Source organism: Vanessa atalanta, chromosome 29 (genome assembly GCF_905147765.1).
Source record: "Vanessa atalanta chromosome 29, ilVanAtal1.2, whole genome shotgun sequence".
In the NCBI taxonomy this organism is placed as follows: Eukaryota; Metazoa; Arthropoda; class Insecta; order Lepidoptera; family Nymphalidae; genus Vanessa; species Vanessa atalanta.
The window spans coordinates 990,652-1,018,310 of NC_061899.1; the positions used below are offsets into that span (position 1 = coordinate 990,652).

General features: G+C 33.7%; 1 long non-coding RNA gene across 1 annotated transcript; it reads left to right on the top strand.

Moving 5' to 3' along the window:
* Positions 1 to 26,366, top strand: LOC125075023. The gene is made up of 3 exons (XR_007120177.1): positions 1 to 78; positions 22,303 to 22,385; positions 25,786 to 26,366. It is a non-coding gene; the product is annotated as an uncharacterized LOC125075023 (long non-coding RNA).
* Positions 26,367 to 27,659: the final 1,293 nt, after the last annotated feature.

The window sequence follows — 27,659 nt, forward strand, 5'->3', positions numbered from 1 at the left end:
CGAAGCCGGAGCTGTCTCGCCTGCAATTTGCAGTCTGGAGGGTCGCGAGTTCGATGCCCAGACGGGGGATGAGTCTGGGTGAGTAGCGTCAACATTCTTATAGTTGAGATTTATTTTTTATATACGTTTTCTACAAATCATTTGTTATTACTTATGTATTTGTTATTACTTTATGTATTAGAGTATCTGTAGTAAAATACTAATGGAATATATTTAATTGTTATTAAATTATTTATATACACATGAAAAGTGTAAGTGTGAGTTTGTATGTGTTGAATTTATATTTATATAATATATATGAATTTATGCTATATATAACTAATTCCTTTCAAAATTCATAAATTAAATCGTATTCATTTCATTTTAATTGTATTTATTTCCGGTTCTCGGTAGAATCTACATTCGAACCGGTGGTAACTTTACACATTTTCGTTATAGTAAAAGCTTACTTGAATTATAAATTTTGATATAAAACGCCATGGAAGGTCTTGAGCATGGATGTGGATGGATATACAGGTAGGGGACAGCCTAAGAAACGATGGATGGATTGTGTGAAAGACGATATGGTTAGGAAGAATGTTACTTGTGAGATGACGTCTGACAGAGAAGTATGGAAGAATGCTGCGCTGAACCCAAGTAAAAATTGGGCTAAGGGTATGAGGATGATGACGCCATTAATTAAAACAAGTGTTAACGACGATTCAATGCTCTCTTCGACACATTAATTAATTTTTAACACATTTTTAATCTAAGGTTAATTCGACAAAATGTATTTACTAACTTACTGCTAACTGCTGTCTTTCTTGTTGGTTCTTCTCGGCAGGATCTATATTCCGAGCCAGTGGCATATTTCAGTTTCATTTAATCATGTAAAATGTCGCAAGAGCCTACTTTAATAAAGTATATAGTATTTTGATTGATTAAAAGGTCTTCTGTATTAGCTCAATTACTTAACGCCTGCTTGGTATTCAATAAAAAAGGCGAAAGGTTAACGGAATTCAAAATAATAGTCGATAACCATCTACGAAAGATTCCGCGTCAATTGGTCGTAGTCTCACGATACGTTTAAAATCAAAAATCAAAATAATTATATTCTTTATTCGAGTAGGCTCATGAAAGAACTTTTGAATCGTCAGTCACAGTGTTAAATTAAATTTAATGATACCAAAGTTCAAAAGATTTCACGTGATAGACGGACAAATTAAAAAAAAATATATGTATACATCTATGAACATAATGTCTCGAAAGGCGAAAGAAAAGATCGTGAAAAACTCGCTAAATAAAAAAAGAACAGATCCTTTTGGTAGAAGGCTTGGAACTTTGGGTTGTCTGGAAGAGATGACTTATTAGGAAATTAGCCGTATGTCCGTCCACTGTACAGCAAATCAAATTCTAAGAATTCTCTACAATAAAGTATATCAATATACAGCTTATATACAATGACTCTGCTTCAATGTGTTGTGTACACCTTGAAGCAGAGTCATTCCATCCATAACAGAAGAAAAGCCAAATAAACAACATTTGACAGAAAAATGACGCGATATCATTGGTCGAGAGCTTGATTAATCTGTGATATTCACTATGGATTTGCGAAAAAATTGCGTTTTGAATGTCGACGAACCTGTTATCGGAATTTTGGAAGTAAAATTCAAGTCGAAATAAGCAGTTAAGCGTAATAGTGTTGTATTGAAAACGCTTAGTAGTTAACAATATAGCCGAGTTCTTAGCAAAACGCGTAAAATACGTAAATCTAAGATTTGTTTATCTTTTTTCCTACTTCCATTGGAATAGGCTATATATGTAAAAATACATCAAACTTTTATTTGATATGTGCAGGTTACCTTTCCTTTTTAATTATAAACACAATTTAAACTCGTGGTAACCCAATGTTTACAGGTTCGAAATGATCTATATAGGGCTTAAAGATATATTAAGCTCAGTAATAGCAGGTATCTTAAGCTACCCGTGGTATTTACCCATGCCATACTAGTTTACTCTAGTTTCACGCGTGGAACAGTTTGTGGTCGTGCTGGTGCTCCTGTAAGGACCTCTTGGAAACACCCAAGTCAATTTCAGAGGCAGTTAAAGAAATATCTTATATATTATACTAAATAATTAATAGATAAATACCTACTACATATATATAATATCATCAATAATCTGTTCTATTCAATTTAAATATGGAGTTTATATATATTTTTTTTAAGATGATGACGCAAATGTATTAGACATACAGATCTTTGTCCTGTTTAACAAAGAAAACGAAGGTTGTTATGTAGTTTAGGTCGTTATCGGTACCCCTAACATCGTACCTATATGTAAAATTTAATGATGACCACTGATGATGTACATAATGACCACTTACCATCAGATAGCCCATTTACCTGTCCGTCCACTAATTACATAGAAAAATAAAATAAAAATTATACTTACCTTTTTAGTGTTCGAAAATACAATAATATTTATCATATTTATTCAGTCATGAGATGGAATCAAATAAACAAACACACTTCACCAAAAATATTTTTTTTGCAAACTGTACTTTCTAAGGTCGATGACCGCTGCATCAGTTGCACCGTGAAGCCAAGCAACGTTACTGTAACATATATCACTATCAATGTATTTAAAGTTCTATAATAAAACATTATACTTAATTTTTTAAATTAGCCGATATTCCTTTTTCAAATTTCAAAAATAAATTTAAAAAAGTTATTCAAAAATTACTTCGACGTAACTGTGCTAAAAATATTAAGCTTCGATTTAATTATTGTAAAAAAAAAACTATCTTTTGTCAACATTTTTAGAATTGACCTTGACTCGTTTTCAAAATAAAAATGTACATAAACACGTTATAGCAACAATTGATTACAATAAAAAATATATCTTAATTATATGAAAATAGAGTTGCAAATTACAATAGCAAAAGTTACATCCTTAAGGTTGGTAGGATTGCAAAGAAAGTAAATTCGTTTTGTACTTCGTCAGTTAGCCGCGAGCTCTCGTGAGGGGAGAATGTATGGTGCAGTGTTAACAACATATCGTGTTTATTTACGATATACAATGTTGTTTTCAGTTTATTTATAAAGTGTTAAAATTAAATGTTATTTGGAAAGAGCTAGTCAGTTTATTTCATTAAATTTCTAGTCTAAACAGTGATTATGATAATTTGTGTAATATTGTGCTAAAAGTGGTTTAAGTAAGTTTTATTTGGTGTAAGTAGTTTTTTTTTTAAATTAATATGTTCGAATATACAATTTTTTTAATGTCAAGGAGAAAATTGTTCCTAATTTAAATTATATGGGAACAAATGTTTTTTAAAATATTTGTTTTTAATTTCGATTTTATTCTAAATTTAAAAAAATAATCATGATATACATCTGAGATTATTAATAGATTTACAATTAATTAATTACAATCGGAGTTCGAGAATATTTTTGGAATATTTTTTTAATAAAGTTAGTTACTTTTGTTGGCGTGAGAGTATAATTACACTAATTTAATGTTTATCGATATTAATAATATTGATAGAAACGTTCAAAAACAATAATAGTATTTATACAATAAATACGTAAAGAAAAAAACGTAACATAAGATAATCTCCGGAATTATCAATTTTTCATTCCCTAAGCATGGTGTTCGATTTTAAAATAAAATTCCTCAAATATTTTTCCTTTGCCAATTAATACATTTCAATCCCATAAAAAAATCTTTGGTTAATAAGACGTTCTGTCGATTGAAGATGATAAAAAAGCGTGGTGTTATCATTCCTTAATTCTAGTGTATTTGAAAAATAATTCAACGTTATTTAATTATAGTAATTCAAGTGTAGGAAAATATTTTTATAGATAGAATCTACATTTCGAACCGGAGGTCGATTTAAATGAATTTTATTCGGAAGTGCTCGTAACAGACAGACAGAGACAGACATAGGTCTGTCAGCTTCGTTCCTAATTAAAATTAAACCATATAAATAATAACATTTTTCATTACAATTATGTTTTATTCCATTATGACATAACTTTATTCGTTGAAAAACAAATAAACATTTTTGTAATTATTTTCTAAATACTGATTTAATAAAAAAGTAGAGATATTTAAGCAGAACACGAGCGTAAATTTAGAATTAATATACGACATTGACCTTAATAATAATAAAATTTACAGGATACACCGAAAATTTACAAAATGGCGTATCACTGTAAGTGGGTTGTCAATATATCACGAGTGGGATACGAAGATAATTATTAAACATTATTATGCCCTACAGTTTCTGTTGAATTAAATAAGATACATTGAATTCAACGACCAATTGAATAGTGTGTCATACGGTTCAATGGAATATTTAACAGTTCTTCACATTTTACATTGCATTAACAGTCTGAATAATTGAAATAAATTTCCCATTGCTGGGCTAAGGCCTCCTCTCCTTCTGAGAAGGTCTTGGAGCATTAGAGACTGTTTATATATAGTATGTAATGTAAGTTGTGTAATGTAAATATTTATATTGAACTAGTTGTCGCTCGCAACTTCGCTCGGCTTGATCTTTAGGCGTTAGGCATAAAAAGCTTATGTTCCTCCTTGGAGTTCAAGTTTGCTTCATACCAAATGTAATGAAAATCGGTTCAGTGGTTCGCTGTGAACGATCAACAGACAGACAGAGTAACTTTCCTATTTATAATATTAGTATATATGTCCTAGGTTTTATCATTTTATGGTTGATTTGCTGCGCCATCTAGTGGCGAGCTACAACGAAATGGAAACCATAAAAATATATCTAGAGTCTCCATTAAACACGTATACACCAAGTCTTGATAACAAATAGTGTTCAATTAATCTCAAAAAGACAGACATCGTTTTTTTTTTTTATAAAACTGTGTATTGATTTGAAATTTATTTTTAGCATTGCCTACACAGAGTCACGAACCCGTGACCTAAACGCTTTATCGACTGAGACACAAAGACGCACCCACGTACTGTCTGCTAAAAACATATAGATTTCGACAATACAAAGAATATACATATAGTATATTTATATATATTCTAACGTCTGGTTACTTGTTGATTAATCGCCTGTTAATATAAGAAATTATTCGTTTTATAATTGTCTACGAAGCGTAGTTTGATTACGTAATAAAATATTATTTAACTAATTGCACGTTCCGACTTCGCTCGAGTATAATAATAATTTTATTTACTTAACAGCGCCACCTAACTTTCAATCTAAACGCACTCAATGAAATGTAAAAAATTACATCGGAATCGGTTCAGCCGTTTAGAAGTAGCAGTCAAAGATAGTCAGTCAAATCATAATATTCTTTAATCGATTTGGCTCATAAAAGCACTGAATTAAAGATAAAGCTACCACCGGTTAAAGACCGGAAAATATTCTACAGATAAAATATAAATAGTTACTCTTTTCCATTATTTAAATTACAGAGTATGTAATTTGACATGAGCTTTAAATTTTTTTTTTGTGTAACAAAACATAGGGACCAGACCATGTGTATTTTTTTAGAAAAACAAAATAGAGATTAATTAAAAACGCTCGTGTATCTACTTATGTATGCGCGCGAGAAGATCTAACTCTTCGGCGTTATTGAAAATAGTTATGTTTTTCATACAAATAGGATAATACAAATAATCTTATTAATAATAAAGTATAAAAAAAAACTCACTCACAAAGTTAAATATTCACAATTTCAATGTTTAATAAAATAAGCATTGTAAAAAAAAATAAGGTGTGAAGTTGTCTATTTCGAGAGATTTGACATTTAATTGGGGGTTTAGCGAGCAACTTCATCAAAGTGTATGTCAATCGGTGCGCACGCGTCATTTGAACACTCATCATTTTTCATGACACGCTAAAAATCTTAAAATATTTGGTAGATAAGGTAAAATAAACAAAGACACATACAATGTAAATAAGATATATATAAGTATACCATGTTATGTACAGGGCCGGATCTATATATATGGCTTTTTGGGCCTCAGCCCAGGGCCCCGTGGATTCAAGGGGGCCCCAGCTAAGTCAAGTCAAAGTCAAATTTAGACGATAATGCAAAAGAATCCATAACTTTGTTAAATTAAACAGATCGTATGGTTTGCAGCCCTACGAGTCCTACAATTAATTAAACCCATTCAATTAACTTAATTCAAGTCTACGTTCAGATATGTCTTAGGTGGGCTCCTAAGTAGTGTCAGCCCAGGGCCCCCTAACTTACGGTCCGGCCCCGGTTATGTAGCTTTATAACAGTCCCTCACCGGGAGCATTACATTACATACATTACCAGCCTGTAAATTTTCCACTGATGGGCTAAGGCCTCCTCTCCCTTTGAGGGGAAGGCTTGAACCATATTCCACCACGCTGCTCCAATTTCGTTGAAATTAGACACATGAAGATTTCCTCACGATGTTTTCCTTCTTCGGCGAGCACGAGATGAATTATAAACACAAATTAAGCACATGAAAATTCAGTGGTGCCTGCCTGGGCTTGAACCGGAAATCATCGGTTGAGATGCACGCGTTCTAACCACTGGGCCATCTCGGCTCCGTCACCGAGAGCACTTGCCTGTAATATAACAACCTGCCCTTAGATTATATTAATATATCTAGAGTGAGTGTCGTACTACGAAATAACTAAAAGAAACGAGCCAACTTTATTATTGTGGTGTGCGTTAGTTACGCTGGAGACTCGCCAAACGTCACTTATTTACTAGTGTGCGTGAACTTATTAACCAAGTATGGGCCAGTATTTGTTTCGACGCGTTCTCAGCTTTGACAGTCTATCAAGACAATCGTAGAAATAATAAAGATAAATAAACTTATTAAATCTATTAAGTATTCCATGCGATTCGCTAATAGTTCTGTTATTGTACACAACAAACGATTCTTGATTAAAATATCTTTATAATACAATACTAACCTACTTATATCCACTTAAATTTGTCTCCCAAAGTTTCGATAAGAGTTTCATAAATCCACAGTGAATATCATAGAGTATATTCAAGCTCTCGACCAATGACGCGTCAGTTCGATGTCAGTTGGTTTTTAACCACTTGCGATTGGAATCTATACTAATATTATAAATGCGAAAATAAATCTCTCTGTTGGTCTTTCACAGCTATACCACTGAACCGAATTTGATGAAGTTTACGATGCACGCTTGAACTCGAGGATGGACATAGACAATGTTTTGTTTCCTACTTTGTAGATTAGGAGTTAAGTAAGGTCTTGAAGGCTTTATACATGATATTCTACCGGTAAACAACATTGCTTAGTATCGTTGTGTTTATGTTTTTAGGGTGAGTCAGTGTAACTACAGGCACAAGGGACGTAACATTACCAATGTTGGCGGTGCCAATTGAAACAGTTTAATCTCACGGCGCCAATGTTTACGGTGATGACCACTTACCAGGTACATTTGTCCAACAGAACAAACACAACGTACTATGCTATACATATATTAAACAGACACAATTTAGTAGTTTAACGTTTGAGTATATATCAATGACATGTTATTACAAACCTTTTTTTTTTATGGCATAGATTGGCGGGCGAGCATATGAGCCACCTAATGGTAAGTGGTCGTCACCGCCCATAGACAATGACGTTGTAAGAGATATGAACCATTCCTTACATCGCCATTGCGCCACCCACCTTGGAAACTATGATGTTATGTCTCTTGTGCCTGTAGTTACATTGGCTCACTCTTGAAACAGGAACACAACAATACTGAGTACTGTTGTTTAGCGGTAGAATATCTGATGATTGTGTGGTACCTACCCAGACGGGCTTGCACAAAGCCCTACCACCAAGTAAAACAGTAACAAAAACTAAGTTTAAATAATGTTATATTAAACCGTTTATAATTAAAAGAGAAAAGAGGGAGAGGTCGTCTAGTGGGGGGTGACGCTTTGCTTCTTTAAAGAACTTCGATCCAAAAAAAGAAAATCGCTCTATAAACAGGAGAAAAACATACTGAATGGTTTTGTTGCAAACCAAAGGCAGACCAAATAATATCTATTGCTAGGTTCGTGACCCACAAGCTTTGACCCCCAACGACCTCTCGACCTCGGACAATACGTGTTGCAGGTAAAGTTGGAATATTGTCCAATTAGATAAACTTCCAGTTAATTATAATGTAACGTTATATAGTATTGTAAGTTGTCTGTCATATTGTTAGTTAATTTAATAGTACGGGTATTTAACACGACTTGTTGACATATTGTAACTAGTTATTTAACGCGGCGTCGGTCGCGTTTTAGATTTTGGTTGTCAGGTGTTATTCACGCAATATCTTTGAAATTTATAGTCTACGTGTTATTCTGATGCTTATATTATTGTATTGTTTCATTGAAATCCATTTAATAGTTTTTGCGTGAGTAACAAACATCCAAACAAACAAACTTTCGCCTTTATAAGTAATATTTTATATTTAAGAGCATGGAAAAGATTATCTAAAGTAAATAAATAAACAATCTTCTCGGTAGAATCTACTTTCCGAAATGGTGGTGGTAGCTGTACATATAATTCAACACTCTAACATGAAGATTCAAAAGTGCTCTTATGAGTCTACTTGAATAAGGAATATTATGATTTCAGAATAGATTTACCTTTAATGGCATAAGTGACTAGTATTACTTAAATTATCTCATCAATTTAAGCAAAGAAGTAAAACCAAGAAGCAAAAATCCCCCTATGAATCCCACTTAATATATATATATATGTATAATATTTACTTTTATACACTGGACATTGAGTCCTTACTCAAAGTACTTCTTAATTTCCTACGAAAATCTCATATCGTGCTACTTAAGTAACTAAAGTACTAACAGTGTGTAAATGCTCCCCTCCACTCGTGTAGGTTTGCTTTAATGGATTAAAGTTCTATTTTGAACAGTTGTATAACAGTTTTTGTTTTTAAAAAGCGAGATTTGCGTGTACGTTCTGTGTGTGTTAGGACCTTTTTATATTTTTAAATTGATTTCAATTCATACGATGAGTTGAGTTGAATAAAGTAATTTTTTTGATGTTTCATATATTTTGTGTATAAAATCGTCTAGACAAATAAAATGTTCTAAAGAGACTCAGTGATAGATAGACGGAGCCGGTGTAGGCGTATTAATAAGATTAGCCCTCAGCCCGTGCCCTTAAGGCATGGAACCCGAAGAAATATACAGCGCTATATGAAAGTCATAGCAGAGTTAATTGTCGGTACTTCATAAATTAATTTTGATTGGCGTAAAACTAGCTAGTAACTACTAACTAGGTTCCTAGCGTTTTTTTTCCCTAACAAACTTGCAATAATCACCATTTAATTTTTGACAAGAAAATTAACAATCACGTGATATTGCTTAAATAATTTATCAAAATTATTTAACTTGGTTAGGGCTTGGTTTTCTAGTGAGTGAGCCAGTGTAACTGACACTCTATTCCAACCATAAGAGGAGAAAAAACAAATAAACAACATCTGACAGCGAATTGACGCGATATCATTGGTCGAAAGCTTGATTAATCTATGATATTCACTATGATTTGCGAATTACGTTTTGAACGTCGACGAATCTGTTAGCGGAGTTTTGGGAGTAAAATTAAAGTCGAAATAAGTAGTTAATATAAATAAATAAATAAATAAATAAATAAATAAATAAATAAATAAATAAATAAATATATATATATATATATAGTAGTAGTAGTTATCATAGTAGTGCACAATATAAGTGAGTTATTAGCAAATCTCATGAAATACGTTCGATTTGCAATAGGCTACAGATATAAATAATAAAGGTGATCAGACGTTTTGAGAAATGTCCTACAAATTCGTAGTGGCTACAACATAGTCATAATTGGTGAAATAATGACTGTCTGTTCGTATTTGTATCACGTATATTGTGACGACGGAATTGTGTACCAAATGTGTTATTACAGAATTGCTTTTTTAATTATAGAAGTAGGTTGATTCAGTTCCTTTGATTTTTACGTAGAAAAAAAAAAACATATTTTAGTATAATCCCTACATAGTATAACACAAAGTTGCCATCCGCTGTCTCTTTCTTTCGAATCTTCGTTGGAACGGGTTTTAATGCGTTTTTCATCAATAAACAGACTAATTTAAGAGAGAGGTTTTTTTACACGCAGATTATAGTAGAGAAAAGGCGAGAATTTTAACTTTCCTCGCCGGATAAAAACTAATTTTTTTATTGTTGTTTTTCAATCGAAAAGTTGTTTGTGCGCCCTTATTATACGTGTGCAGCCGGGTAGCTAATTGGAATAATAGTAACAGTCAATTTCCCACTGCAGGGCTAAGGCCTCATCTCCCTTTGAGGAGGTTTAGAACACATTCCACCAAGCTGCTCCAATGCGTGTTTGTGGATTCACATGTGGCAGAATTTCGTTGAAATTAGACACATGCACTCACGATGTTTCCTTCATCGAGCACGAGATGGTGTAAAATCGGTGGTGCTTCTCTGGGTTTGAACACGCAATCATAATGGCGTTGTAACCACTGTTCCATCTCGGCTCTATATCTCGGCTAATTGAAATATCTTATTAGAATCAAAAGCCCATATTAGAAAACGTAGTGGGATACGCCCCAAACCATTTCTTCAAACGGAATGGAAACCTATGCCCATTTGATATGCGTATTTAGATGATATATAATTAAATTAAAATTATTATAAACAGCATCCTCACAGTATTTAAAAAGAGCATAAGTAGCTAATCCACGTAGATCGGAGATTTATTATAAACACAAATTAAGGATCAGAAAATTCTCTGATGCTGGGCTGGAACCCGTAATCGATTAGGCTTCAAGTGTTCTAACCACTGTGCCATCTCGGTATTATTAAAAAGAAAGCTTGTAATGAAAAGCCAGACCGCGTTGTAGACCGAAATACTAACAATTACAATTCGTATACGTAATTGAAATTCCGCAGTTCGCGAAATAAAAATACTTACCGAACGACAGATGCACTTTTTTATAAATTGTCAGAGAAAAAAAAAAACAACCTTTTTGTCCCCAAAATTAGCCCCTTTTATAAAGGCACCCCTTCCGCAACCCTAAATCGAACAATGGGGTTGAAAAATCAATAGTTAAAAAAGATCTAATAATATCGATCGATGCGATAAATTTAGTTCGTTTCGCGTTGATATTATTTAAGCTTTTTTTTAACTGTACAGATGTCATTCTAACAAACTTTGTAGAAGAAGGTTATGTGTTTAAAACATTAGGTTTAATACGCTCCCCAAGGCTAGTTACTAAGAAAAACCTAGGATGTAAAGTCGAAACTGGACTAATAAGGTCTTGTCCTATGAGGTATGAAGACGTTTTAATTTTCACTACCTTGAGCAATACTTGGGCCAGTATTTAAGTTATGATCTAGAATTCCACACAACCGAGTTCCCCACCAGGATTATTTAAATTTAATTTTGTACAGTTACCATTCAAAAGATATTGAATGATGTATGTTTTAATAAGAATAGTGATAAAATTTCAGTCAGAGAATAGAGTTTAGTAATATGCCTCAAGTGAGGGAAAACGTGTTGAACGCCTATGTCTAATATCAACTCGTATCGAAGCAGGGGGGGGGTGGCCTTATCCCTCCACATTTGTGCTTTACAGATATATTAAACGAAAAAACTTGTTGTTGATATGAAACTAAACTCCTAAAGATCCGAAGAGTGTTAATCATCCTCCGTATAGTTAAAACCAATGATAGAATTGACCTTGATTTGAGATGATGAAATGATAATAATGATGAGGATGATATGTGGTATTTTAGAAGTCGATATCGGGAATTTGGAAGTATAATTAAAGTGGAGATGAGTAGTTAAGTGTTGTATTATAAATAAAGATATATTAATGAAGAACTGTTTGTAGTGTACAATATAGTAGAGCAGTTAGCAAATCACAATAATTATTGGACAACATCACATACATTACTCTGATCCCAATGTAAGTAGCTAAAGCACTTGTGTTATGGAAAATCAGAAGTAACGACGGTACCACAAACACCCAGACCCGAGACAACATAGAAAACTAATGAACTTTTTCTACGTCGACTCGGCTGGGAATCGGACCCGGGACCTCGGAGTGACGTACCCATGAAAACCGGTGTACACACTATTCGACCACGGGGGGTGGTCATTTGGAATTGGTTTGTTTATCTTTAGTTATCGTGCCACTACACTTAAATGTTTTTTTTTACCTTGTGCGGACAAATAGGCCATATGACGGTAAGTGGTCATGACGTCATAGACACTGGCGCTGTAAGAATCAAAATATACTTTATCCAAGTAGGCTTTTACAAGTTTGAGTCGTCATTTAACAAACTATATTAAGTGAAGCTACCACCGGTTCGGAATGTAAATTTCTACCGAGAAGAATCGGCAAGAAACACAGTAGTTACTCTTTTTCGACATTTAAATGAAATATTAACGTTAACTATTCCTTACATTGCCAATGTTCCGCCAATCTTGTGAATTAAGATGTTATATCCCCTGTGACTGTATTTACACTGGCTCACTCAGCCGGAACACAACAATACTAACTATTGCTGTTTGACGGTAGATAGCTGATGAGTGGGTGGAACCTACCCAGACGCGTGCATATAACCCTACCACCAAGTAAATAGTTTCCTATATCTACAAGAGTTTCAAATGCCGAGCGAACCACATTAATCACTGTTATGCCAATATTTAATTTAGCACCAAGATTACAAACTTCCTCAGTTACGAAGGAAGTAAGCGGGCTCCGCGATCTCGGCAACCGGAAGTAGAAATCTCAACAAAAACTAGCACCGGTCCGACGGATATTGCGTGAATGAAAGACATAAAAAAGTTGTTCTATTTTTAAAATTTATGTTATTATTGTTATTGATATATTTAATGTTAAGAAGGGGGGGGGGGGGGGGGTCGAGTGCGTCGAAGGTTTAAAATAAATGAATGAAATTATTTATGTACCGTTTATATCTAAACTGTATATAATTGTCCAAGAGAAAGCATATAGCATTGATTATTTTCTAGTTACATTACATTAGCAGCCTGTAAATTTCCCACTGCTGGACTAAGGTCTCAAATTAGACACATGCACATTTCCTCACGTCATCTTCACCGCCGAGCACGAGATGAATTATAAACACAAATTAAGCACATGATAAGCCTGGGCTTGAACCCGAAATCATCGGTTAAGATGCACGCGTTCTAACCACTGGGCCATCTCGGCTGACATCATCTTCTAGTACCTAAATAGAATGCGTTTATTACGAACCAGTGCTCGTATTAAGTCAGTACCTAACGCTAAGGGCTAACTTAAAATGATCTGTAGAAAATTTGATAGGGGTCGTTCCTAATTATAATTTTAAGGCTTCACATTAAAATCTCCGTAAGTTTTCAATATTACACGAGTGAGACGTTTGTTCTTAAATAATAGTTCCGCTTCAATTGGTCAAACACCAATGATATTGCATTGCGAATTATTATCAACCAATCAGCGTGATTTATTTATTACTATGAGATCAAATATAACGAATACCGTTTCAGTATTTATGGATAAATAACGCCACGATCGTTATTTGAATACAAGGAACTCACGGAAAAACTAGAATTTCTCACGGAACAATCAACTATAGATGTATTTATACATAATTTGTAATATCTAATATTATTAATGGGAAAAAATCTCTGTCTGTCTCTTCACACTTAAACCGCTGAACCGATTTAGATGACATTTTGGTAAATAGTTTGATTCCCGGAGAAGGTTTTAGGCAATTTTTTCAATTCTCCCCCTGAGGGAGTAAAGTGGGGGTGACGGCTTGTGTGCTATAGGAAATATTCAGCTAATATTATATATTTCTTATTATTCAATTCAATTCTTAGACAAGCAGCGCACATATTATTTCGCCAATGTCACGTAGGATGGAGAACACACGAAAGAGATTGATCGGTACGGTTGAGATAACAAACTTAATTAAATTTTGAAGACAAGTAAATAATAATAATAATAATAAATAGCTTTCAAACAAATTGTAAACAACAAATTTAGTAAATTGTAACAGTTTGATTTGTTACCCCCTCAGGGTAAACACCTCCTCCAAAAAATTCCATTTATTTCTATTTTTGGCAGATGTCATTCAGTCCCTTCCTATGTAGGCTACACAATTAAATTTTGAAGACAAGTATAGTAGTAGAAAGTTCCTTGTTAATCCTTAACCTAGAACAACACAAACATTAAGAGTTAATTATGAGGAAAATTATAAATAATTGTTAGAATTCTTATCAATACAATAAAAAATGATACACAATTGGTCTTTTCGTAACTTAATATTATTTATATAAAAAAGAACAAAATGGACTAAACACAAACGTCAACAAACATTGAGCACTTATAGGGGGAAGGAATTTCTTATTATATTTATATTGTATTATAAAATACTATGACATCTATGTATCTGTCTCTTTCTAATGAGTATAATATATAAAGATAGCGATATAATCTTGTCACTGTTATAACCAAAAGAATATATAACGTTATATTAGTATGAATACTTAAATTATTTGGGAAATCATTTTGATGTGAAACTAGTACTTGAAGCAAAACCAAAATGAAAACATGGATACTTAAGAATATATCTTTTAAAATAACAATTCATAAAGGCTTAGAAGCCTATGTGACTATTATATCTCTCTCTTAAAAAAATATATATAAATATTATAAACGCAAAATTAACTATGTCTGTCGGTTGCTATTTCACGTCAAAAATTAAAACCGAATTTGTTTAAATGTGGTATAAACCAAATTTGGCTTGAAGTCGACAATTTTTATACTTAACACCAGACGGCTGATCGCTAAAACGCGAGCGAAGACGCGGTCAACAACTAACATAAGCTATAAAGTTAATAGACAAGATACTTATGCAAAGTAATATCACACGTGGGACGTATATTGTCCAGCAGTGGGATACGCAAACAATACAATTATTCTTCTTAAAAAATATTAATATACAAAACTAACTGATCGTGCGGCTTTACTCGCGTGAAATTTGTAAAACACAAAATGCCAATCCCCCTTTGACTCCCTTAGGGGTTTCGTTACGTAAAATCCGTTCTTAGCGGATGTCTACACCATATAAGGAACCTACCAGCGATATTTCAAGTTTGTAGGTATTATAGTTTCTGAGATTTATCGATTAATCAGTGAGTAGTATTTCGCTTTTATATATATAGAAAATTTATTAATACTAAAAATGTTGATAGTCGCATCCATACAACTTTAAAACATCACAGTTAAAGACGAACTCAGCAAGTATACGAATTAAATAAAAATACTCACAGTACTCGTTAATTACAACAATATTTAATACTAGTAAAATTTATTTAAAAAATAACACAATACTTCCAATTTTTAATATTAAGTCGGTTAAAACATCCGTCTACAGTGTGTATCAGTCCTTAGCTGGTGGCCGGTAGACCGCCAGTAGACATTTTTTGAGTTGCGTCAAACCGGTTCACTAATTTGTCACAAGGCATACGATATAGCGTTTAATAAGTCTCTTTAATAATATATATTTTTGTAATGCAATGCCTAACTTAAAAAAAAAAAAAACTTAAATCAGGAGATGCAGTGCATTCCAGAATGTTTTAATATCAAAATCTGCTTTGTTCAAGGAGGCTCATAAAAGCACCTTTACATCTTCATTTAACAGTGTTGAATTCATGTTAAGCTACCACCAGTTCGGCGAGTATATTTTACCGAGAGCCGACAAGAAACTCAGTTACTCTTTACTACCCTTTAAATACAGTGTTTGTCAGTACAGTACAATTAAATTTATATTTATAGAATAACACAACTATTTATATAATAATAATAATGAAATCAAATCAAAATAAACTTCATTCAAGTAGGCTTTTACAAGCACTTTTGAATCGTCATTTAACAAACTATTTAAAATAAATCTACCACCGGTTCGGAATGTAGATTCTACTGGCAAGACGCTCAGTAGTTGCTCTTTTTCCACATATAAAAATACAGTCATGTTAGTTAAATACAGTTATATATTATGTATCTCATGTCTCCTGCCTGGAAGTCCACAAGCATTAACTCGACGCTTTTTTATCATCAGTATAATCTTGTATCGAATAATATGCCTTCTTTACCAATGTATTTTTTCAAATTGACTTGAATCTATGAAACGGCAAAGTTAACAAAACAGTTTATCTTGGGCGTGATTTACAAAGTGACTCGTATAATTTCACCAGCGCGTTAATGTAAATTTTACTTTTTAAATCGCCCAGATTCCCGCTCGCACGCGCGTTATACTCGAAACAACCAATCACGAGTGTTAAGTAACTTTGGAGTACTAGTCGATGTTCGACGTTCTTTAACGGCGATGTAAAAATGTTATAATCAATTGATTCCTATCACTAGATGGCGCTGTTTTGTTTTCATACAAGAAGTAAAAAAAACTCGGACACGGTATATTTCTCCTCTGATTGTCAAACGATTTTCGATTTCTTCGAGGAGTAAAAGGTACCGAACAGTTTCGCCTTTGTACGGGTAAGAAAAGATTCGTCACCTTAAGGTCTATTTTCATGTGCTCAGTATACGCGATAACCTGCTTTACCTATTGAGTTTGACATATTGCGTCGCATTGTACTCTATTTTGAACCTAGTTATCATACTGTGTTAGTTTAATTTTATGTGCAGTCTTCTGTTTAATTTTTTAGTTTCAAAATGTACTAAGAGTTTACGATTTGATAAAGGAATTTGAAAACTGACGAAGGTCTTCTTACTCTGACTGTGCATTTATATATGACACTATTATTTACAATTGTATTCCACCAACCCGCATTGGAGCAGCGTGCTGGAATCTGCTCCAAACCTTCTCCTCAAAGGGACAGGAGGCCTTAGCCCAGCACTGGGAACTTTACAGGCTGCTAATGTATGATGTAACTACTATTTACAATAATCATATCGATATATCTTTTGTAAATCGCCGACATCTTTTAATTTAAACCACACTCGACTTCGCTTCGTCATGATTTCAAGAGTTATACGCTTTTAAGGTCGTTCCTTAAGAGTTTATTTAACTTAAGGTAGTGGTTTCGATTCCGTAGAATCTAAGATAATTTAAGCAAACCAAATCATTTTTTTTTAGTCATGACGTCATACATCTACTGTTAGCGTAAAAGGTCGTATATACAAGTAGTACTTTACTAGCTGCTCCGCGCGGCTTGAGATTTTGCATACACGTGTAGACTACACAAAGGGATATGGGGTACCTTTTTTTCCCCCCCCCCCCCCCCTACCTCAGACACTAGTTTTTTTTGTGTGTGCAATACTTGCGTTGTCAATATAGCTGTACTCGTTCTAGTAACCAGTTGTTTCGTAATGTTAGACGCTTGGGAAATGATTTTGTTAATGTTTTATTTATATATTTGTAATAGATATTACAAATAAATAAATAAAACTTTGCTAATGTGGCAACAATCTTAAAAAAAATAGAAGTTATGTCCCTGTAGTTACACTGGTTCACCCTTCCACCTGCAACAGAACTACTAATTAGGTTAGCAGTAGATTAGGTGATGATCTAAACAGACTTGTAACACCTCCACTAAGTAACCTAAGTTCGACTTTAGCTATCTTACCCCACCACCCCCTTTTGATTCATCCTTAACTAATAGGCAACATTTTAATGTATTTCTAAGTAACTTATCAATACTGATATATATTCAAAGGTACGCAAACAGAATACAATAAGAACGTACATTAAAATTACGGACTTTGACAATTACGAGGTAGATTTAATTCCGAGCATGTGTACACAGTTCAATAAAATATATTAATACAGTCAGGTGCTGTTTACTCGGTGGTAGGGCTTCGTACAAGCTTGTCTGGGTAGGTACCACTAGATACTACCGTCAAACAGTAATACTTGTATTGTTGTATTCCGGTTTGGAGGATGACTAAGCCAGTAATTGCAGGCACAAGGAACATATAATATCTTACTTCTCAAGGTTGGTGCACTTGCAATGTGTGGTATGTTTAATATTTCATACTGAGTTAATCTCTATGAGTGTCGGTGACCACATACCATCAGGTGGTCAATTTGACCGTCCGCCAAACTATACTGTATAATAATAATAGTATCTGGTAACACATTTACAAACATTACATTATACAAATACAACATCACATACATTACTCTGATCCTAATGTAAGTAGCTAAAGCACTTGTGCTATGGAAAATTAGAAGTAACGACGGTACCATAAACACTCAGACCCAAGACAACATAGAAAATTAATGAACTTTTTCTACATCGACTCCAGGAATCGAACCCGGGACCTCAGAGTAGCGTATCCATGAAAACCGGTGTACACACACCACGGAGATCGTCAATCTAAGTGGATCTCGTGAAGCTAAATTTCCACCAACCCGCATTGGAGCAGCGTGGTGGAATATGCTCCAAATCTTCTCCTCAAAGGGAGAGGAGGCCTTAGCCCAGCAATGGGAAAATTACAGGCTGCTAATGTAAATGTATGTAATGAGGCTAAATAGTATATAATTATCAATAAATTTGCTATTATTTAACGCAAAACGTTTTTTTTAATTAGTAAAGTTAAACTTACATATAAACTCTTTACTGCTATGTACACAATATATCCATACTAGTATTATAAATGGGAAAGTAACTCTATATGTTGCTCGATCAAAGCCACGACTGAACCGATTTTAATGAAGTTTGTTATGAAGCAAACTTGTACTACGAAGAAGGACATAAGCTGCTTTTTAATGGGTATACTTGACGACCGAAGCCGTGGGCGACCACTAGTAACATATATTCGAAGTCGATTTCCCCAGAAGATTAATCTTTGTTCGATAGATTAAAATGCAATACTCAAGTCCACTCTCTGTTCCGAATTATAATCCGAAATGACCGGAAATAATTCAATCTTTATATACAAAAGTCCGGTGTCTGTTCGTAACTCTTTAAATGACTTGACGGATATTGATAAAGAAAATTTATATAATTATGGGGTTATCTGGTATATATGTCTAGAAATAGTTTATATACCTATTACATAATATGATGGAAAAAACATATATTTTACATATAATGTATTAAATTAATGATTTTAACGTTTGTGCTAAATATTAATTAAGTATAGTTCGTAAGGTGAGAATTTAACTTCAAACACAATAAGATTTATCCCGAAAAACACAAGAGAAAACCACATACAGAAACTAGTTTAAGCTTCCAATCGCACGTGTGAAGACGTAGAAAGAAAGAAATGATATCGTCGTCTCTTTCGTGCATCTTATCTTTTTTTCTTAAGGCCGTTAACACATGCGGCCGTTTATGTCAGAACCTGACTGCGGCCTAACAGGATGTACTACAGACACTACTAAAGACTTATCGTTATGCGAGTCACTGACGACAATTCTTAAATATCTAAAGAAAGTTATATTAAATTAAATTTATCTTAGTCTTATAAACATATATATTTTTCTTTGTTAAAATTAAATTTAAAAAACGAAGCCGCTTGTGTTCATCTGTGAACCGAGGTGGCCCAGTGGTCAGAACGCGTGCATCTTAACCGATGATTGCGGGTTGAAAGCACCACTGAATCTTCTTCGAATTCTCGGCGGTGAAGGAAAATATCGTGAGGAAACTTGCATATGTCTAATTTCTACGGATATCCGCCACATGTGTATCCACCCGTATTGAGAAGCGTCGTGAAATGCTCCAAACCTCCTCAAAGGGAGAGGAGGCCTTAGCCCAGTAGAGGGAAATTTACAGGCAACTCTTCCCTTTCGTTCTCTCCCTGTCTTTATCATATTTTTTTAATAGCAATTCTATTTCTTATCATATATATCTTCTTGCTTTATTGTCTGTTATTTAATACATAATATAAAGAAACACACGACATCTCCTTTTGTGTATTCATTAATTAGGATTTGTTGAGTTGTATTCAAATGGGCCCGATGATACGCTGCCTTCGCTCATAAAGAGTAATCTATAAAATTTATTGTAATTGTTCCATGTTCAATGCTACTCAAATATATACTCTGTTCCAACCATAACAGGGAAAAGCCAAATAAACAACATTTGACAGCAAATTGACGCGATATCATTGGTCGAGAGCTTGATTAATCTGTGATATTCACTATGGATTTGCGAAAAAATGACGTTTTAAACGTCGACGAAACGATAATCGGAATTTTGGAAATAAAATTAAAGTGGACATAACTAGTTAAGTGTAATAGTGTTGTATTATAAATAAAGATATATTAATCATGAACTCTTAGTAGTGCACAATATAGCTGAGTTATTAGCAAATCTCATGAAATACGTAAATCTAAGGTTTGTTTATCTTTTTTCCTCCTTCCATTGGAATAAGCTATATATAATTGTATTTAATTAACATACCTTTATATTTCATATGTTAGAAAAGAGTAACCACTGAGTGTCTTGCCGGTTCTTCTCGGTAGAATCTACATACCGAACCGGTGGTAACTTTACTTGATATAGTTTTGTAAAATGAAGATTCAAATTTCTAAAAGCCTACTTCAATAAAATATATATATATGTTCCGCGTCGAAGGGTAACATCGTGAGGTAACCTGTATCTACCGATGACAGTCAGTCAAACCCCCATTGGAACAGCAGGAAATAAGCTCAAAACCTTCTTTCAAGGATACTAGCTTTTAGCCCAGTAGTGATACAATAGGCTGTTTCAGACTTTTTTCATACAAACTGTTCAGTAGTAGTATGGTCTTACTGTTCTGCCAAGGCCGAACTGGGTACGGGCCTCGAGGAATTCCTCCTTGCCCGGGCTGCTCCTCCCCGGTAGCCTTAGCTACCGCGTCGTTGTGTTCTGACCCAGTGGGTCAGGGTCCTATGGACCCAGTGGTATGTCCAGTCTTTGTTTTTGGTTATTCAATTGAGTTGGTTGTCATATCCGGTGGTTGTCATAGCCAGTGGTTGCGTCGTCCTATCGCTGCTCCAAATCGTCGTCGTCACTGCCGAACACAAACTGTTCAGATTCATTTCAATGAAACAGTTTGTTTTGTTGTCAATATATGGCGTTAGTAGTACTTTAAATCGCGCTAAAATTGTTATACGTGATTATTTCGACACCTACAATTTATACTACGCTAACTCGAATTTTAGTGAAAATCGTCTTTTTGTACCAAGTTGCATATAATATGTTATTTTATGTATATTAATAAAATCGTGAAGAAATATACAAAATTAACGAAATTACAAATTTATACAACGCTAACTAAAGACACTTTTTTTTAAAAAAAATTTTAATATTACGCTTACAATTATTAGCGGAGTGTGCGCACACTTCCGAGTTAGCGTAGTATAAATTGTTGGTGTCGATTTTAAGCATATCTGTTTGTTTACGTGAGAGGAATTAATTATCCAATTCACAAAAGAATCACAGGTAGGCAGCCTTGCAGAACTATCGATAGTTGGACTATCGATAGTTTAGGTTAAAAGTAATGGTCTTTGCAATACTATCGATAGTATTGTTCGTGGGGAGCTGTCGATGCTATCGGATATTTAACACTAGTAGGAAGCGACATTATTCCCAAGTGCAGTGAATAATCAAGTAAGTACAACTTACTTGATTATTTCATAACAGTATCTTTATTAATTAATTACAGTCGTACGGAACTGGGGCAGGTCACTAGTTAAGATTTAAAAAATAGTTTCCTGGATCTATAGCTCGTTCCATTCGTCGTCTAACACTATCGTATAGATACCCATTATATGAACTACGCATATCGTCACTGGTAAGGAAGAAGAGCGGAAGCGCCATAATGTGCTTTTGGGAAATTAATTTTAAAATCTATACTCTAAATCTCATTTTACATTAGTAACGATACGCTTATAATACGTTTCCACCCTTCTACGACAATATTTTATTAACTATAATTACAAATTAAAAATAATCTTTAAGAGATTGCTTAACAATAACGCTTGTTTATAGTTGATTTTCTTTAACTTGTCTTTTTAATTTAAATATTGGCATATGGTTGGCATCTAATGGTAAACGCCACCATAGATATTGGCACCATATTAACCATCCTTTATTGTCAATGCACCACTAATCCCTTTAGTTACTCTGACTAAACCTTCAAAGTGGAACACAATAAGTATTGCTACTTGGAGGTATAATTTGTGATGAGTGTGTGATACCTACCCAGGCAGATAGCACAAAGCCTTACCACCAAGTGTGCTATAGTTTTTTTTTAAATATACCGTTTAAATATTATTTTTTTCTTATTTCCAGGTTCCGAAGCGATGCTTCCGTTGCTGAAGCTTCCGTCTATAGAGATTGATCGAGTTTTGAAAACAAGCATACTGAAATTTATGGTAATTTTTTTTTTATTGACCTTTAATGACCAACGTCCTTTTTGGTACAGCTTTCGACAATTTACTCAATTATTTATTAAATACTTTCAAATTGCGTTTTAAAACTATTAAATTATCGAATGGTTTTTTTTCTTTGGGGTCATAATGACTCCAATGTAAAGTATTTATTAATTTACCTTAATATTGAGTGAGTTAGCCAGTATAAAAGGAACAAGGGACGTAACATCTTAGTTCTGATAGTTTCCAGTGCATTTACGGTCTAAGAAATGCTTAATATTGTAGTAGTGAAATGAGTAACTACTGAGTTTTTTGCCGGTGCTCGGTAGATTCTACTCTCCAAACCGGTTACATGACGATTCATAATTGCTTTAAGAGTCTACTTGAATAAATAATATTCTGATTTGGTTTAACTTACCATCAAGTCAGACAAGTCGACTTACCTATGTTAAATAAAAATAGTCAATTCCAAAGACCCAAAATATAGTGACAATTTTAAATTCAGCTAAGTCGATCAGTCGTCTAGACATTACCTCCACCCGTCCGTCTAGACAGCCGGCAGACTACCCCCACCTGGTATTTTTAGCGCTTAAACTTTATACCTAAGTCAATAGACAGGATTGAATTGTTTGGATATATTTGTATATTTGTAATTAAAGTTACATTTATAGCTTTATATGTTGAGGTTTATGGTGCTTTCCGATCGAAGAAGGAATCAAGATAAATAAACCTTAATATACGTATTCCATGGAATTGTCTAACAGCTTAGCTATTGTACACCACAAATATTTCTTTATATATAATACAACATGATTCCACTTAACATTTTAACAAGTTATGGTATATATATAAGAGCCGAGATGGTCCAGTGGTTAGGACTCGTGCATCTTAACCGATGATTTCGGGTTCAAGCCCAGGCAGGTATCACTGAATTTTCATGTGCTTAATTTGTGTTTATAATTCATCTCGTGCTCGGCGGTGAAGGAAAACATCGTGAGGGAACCTGCATGTGTCTAATTTCAACGAAATTCTGCCACATGTGTATTCCAACCCGCATTGGAGCAACGTAGTGGAATATGCCCCAAACCTTCTCCTCAAAGGGAGAGGAGGCCTTAGCCCAGCAGTGGGAAATTTACAGGCTGCTAATGTGATGTAATGTATGTATATATATAAGATATTTTTGTGATTAGGACGACACAGTAAGTCAAACACAATTGAGTTTCTCTGTAAGAAGAGATTTATTGGTTAATTTACATAAAAATAATAAATATGAAATAAAACTTTGTATTTACTATGCTTTACAATAATAATAATTACACACCTGTAAGAGAAACGACATTTAATGTTATTATTAACAATGTCAGCATTACCGTCTTTACCATAGGGCACACGGGGCACGTGCCCACGGCCCCCATTCTGTGAGGGCCCCGAAGAACCAACAATTTCTTTCACACGTTTGTGCTCACGTTGACTGCTATGTATATTTTCGAAATTGCCATATTTGTATGAAATAACTAACATATTTATCAAAAGGCCAGTGAATATTGTCACAATAGTAAATAATAAGCAAATTCCCCCCCAAATTCAAGGGTGCCCAAGGGCCCCAGCATAGCTTGAGACCGCTCTGGATGTCAGTTCCTAAATCACCATTAAGATACTTATTTCTCACAATCTAGAGATGCTTCTAATTATCTTTTTCGTGGCTAACAAAATTTACTCGTCGTGTCACTGCGCGTTCGATGACGGTTGAGACGTGGAATTCAAATTTACATATATATTTATTAACATAAGAATTGATAACATTAAGTACTTAACAATATACAAATATGAATTAAAAATAGTTACTGTATATCTGACAGCGTGTAATGGTGGCAAGGATGCAAGCAGCATTTCTCCGTTGAATCGCAAATAGCTAATTAGGTAAAAAAAAAAAATTAAGCACATGAAATTTCAGTGGTGCCTGCCTGGGTTTGAACCCGAAATCATCGGTTAAGATGCACGCGTTCTAACCACTGGGCAGTCAGTTAAATACCTAATACAAAGAACTAATCTATACTAATATTAAAAAGCTGAAGACTTTGTCTGTTTGTTTGGTAGAACGCTCTCAGAAACTACTGGAATTGATTATGCTTTCAGTGTAAAAGGGGAATTTGCTATCACGCTTCGACCAATAGAAGCAAAATCATGTATCTTTTATATTAAACTAGCTGTTAGTCTAAGCGTAGTCGGGACTAACATATATATATCACTATCCATTAATTCAAGTACAGTTAAAACGAAATCAATTTCGCTACAAATTATCTGTGACGAAAAAAAACGACATTTTGGTTGATTTTAAAGCGCGCCATTATGCGTCTGACATCTGTTCGAACTCTCACGGTATTTTTTTTTTATACGCAACAACTTTTCGCGTGGGATACACCTGTTTACAGCCTAAATTGGTAACTTATGATAGTCTTATTTTTCGTACCTTATATTCGCCAAGTGGTGTTTTTAACGGTTGTATCGAAGTAATATATATTTTTTATTGTATTTTTAAAACTGTCAGGTTTTTTTTTCGATGGATAATCTAGCTTATTGTTATGACTTGTGTTTAAAAAGAGTTTTCTCAATTGCAGCACTATTAAAAAATAAATTTTGTCCAAAATTAAAAAAGAATAAAAATAAAAATCTTTACAGTAAAAGTGTGATTTGTTCTATTATATATTTATATATTGAATTATTATTTGTCTGTGTATAAAATACATTAATTAATTATCATCAGTGACTTGAGAAAAAACACAAAAAAAAGTTTTATTTCAATCTTTCAAACCGTCATTTTGATTTCAATACAACTTTAATGTTAAAAAAGTAATCTATTTCAAAAATTCAATTAAATCTAAATGTTTTGAGACTACAGTCGTGAAGCTGTAATTGACCTGAAAGCGTAGATCTGATTAGCATTCGATTTTCGAATATCGAGGTGAAATCCCAAATTTATAAAAAAGCCGAATGTTAAAAATGCAATGTAAGCATAGACATAAGTTCTTAGTAGGCCAAATAGTACTTTCGTTTTATTTAGCTTTTTTTGTGTGTGAAAATAAGTTCGTTAAACAAAGTAGACAATTCGAAAATAAAAAAAAAAAATACAAAAAGTCGCTACTGATATTTAACAAAGAATTGAAAAAAAAATTATTGTTTTTGCTAGCAACCCTCCTTAAAAAATCTATTGTTACGATATTTTTAACAATGCTTCAGATCTTTTGAGAAACTGCGATTTAAAAAAAAAATGTGATAGCTGTTTTTTAATGACATTTATAAGGGTGTTCACGCCGTTTTAAAGAAAAAAAAAAAACATCCGGTGTAACGGTTTTTGTAACTGTGTTAAATTTGTATTGATTTCGTTTTTTTTTTTAAATTACAGATGGCGGAAATAATGCAATATCTAAACGGATGTAAAGATGATACGACGATTCGGAATTTAAAATTAATGAAAACAAATGAGATGTTCTAGATTTTTCTAGATTAGGTTATGAAGATATTTGGCGGGAAACAATATGAACCAAGACTTAAACTATATTAACGCAGAATCTTACTATAATCCAGCTGCTAAGCTGGTCTACCGGTTATTTGGTCACAGAAGAAAATAATCAAGGAACTTTATACCGGTCACAGAAGAAAATAATCAAGGAACTTTATGACCGGGTTGGGTGAGTTCCGGCATTTTGTATTTTCAGGCGAAATTACACTTTAGATCTGTAATTACATTGCTATCAAAGGTCTTAAAGATACGAGATTAAAGAGAGGATGGTGAGTGAGCTGCTGGACATGGGAGTTACCATCAGGTGATATTTAACAACTATCTATATTAAAAAATGGGACAATTATAATTAAGCCCATATCACACCGACATTATCTAGTCGGTAACACAGGGGAGTTCAGTACCAAAAGGCTTTAAAAGGTAAGTTTGCAAAAAATGGTTATTAAAATATAACGGAAGATGGAATTAAAATGGAATTGAATATTTTTATTATTTTTATGATATCGGTAGGCGGACGAGCAAATGGGCCACCTGATGGTAAGTGGTCACGCCGCCCATAGACAATGGCGCTATAAGAAATATTAACCATTCCTTACATCACCAAAGGGGGCGTTCAAATATTACGTAACGCAATTTGGGGGAATCTCGTATAACGTTACGATGCGTTACAGGGGGGAGGGTTCTTTCTTAAAACACGTTACGTTACATAGTTTTTTTTTTTAAAAATTAGGGAATCAAAGCTCCCAAATTGGCAACCTGTGGGATCTACTTCACATCTCACAATAGTGTTCAAATGCAGTGTCGTTACGTGCATGGCAAGACTGTCTCAGACCTCAGATCTCAGGCCAAGCAAAAAATTTATAAAAAATAAACGAAATCTCTTGTTTTATTTAGTATTATTACCGCAAAGTTAATTAAAACCATATCAAAGATAATAACTATAACATAACTTTTTGCGACTTTAGGGTAAAAATGGTCACTTGAGTGTTACGTAACGTTTAGAGAAGGGGAGGGGGGTACAGAAAAATGTTACGGTGCGTTACAAGGGGAGGAGGGGGTCAAAAGTCTTCAAAAATTGCGTTACGTAATACTTGAACGCTCCCAATGCGCCACCTACCTTGGGCACTAAGATGTTACGTCCCTTGTGCCTATAGTTACACTTCTCACTCACCCTTCAAACCGGAACACAACAGTACTGAGTACTGCTGTTTGGCGGTAGAATATAATTTATTTATACACAAGCAGAATCCAATCAGAACATACATTTAAATTATGGACTTAGACAATTTTGAGCTAGATTACACTAAGCATGTGTACACGGCATGCTCGTAATAATCATGTATTAATACAGTCTGGTGTTCTTTGCATTCGAAGTTACATAAATATACAACAAGCTTCACTTGTTTCACTTGCTTCACTTGTTCACAATTTTCTAACGCGCTATACCTCAGAAACGGTAGCTCTAAGAAAAAAAAAGTATAAATAGGTACATGTTTTATAGATAATTTTATAAGCTTCGATTTTATTATAAAGTAATTTTGAGATAAAACTTACCATTTTCCTGAAAATTGCGAAAAACCAAATATTTTCGGTATTTTCGACCTCAAATGAAAAATAATCCAGGTACCGGAATGATTCGGAACTTCTGAATAAATAAAATAAATAAACAACAAAAAAATTTATTCCATGCAAAATCTACAGTTGTAAAGTTTTTTTCTTTTGTGAATATTTAAATTAAAAATATGAAAATGTTTAAA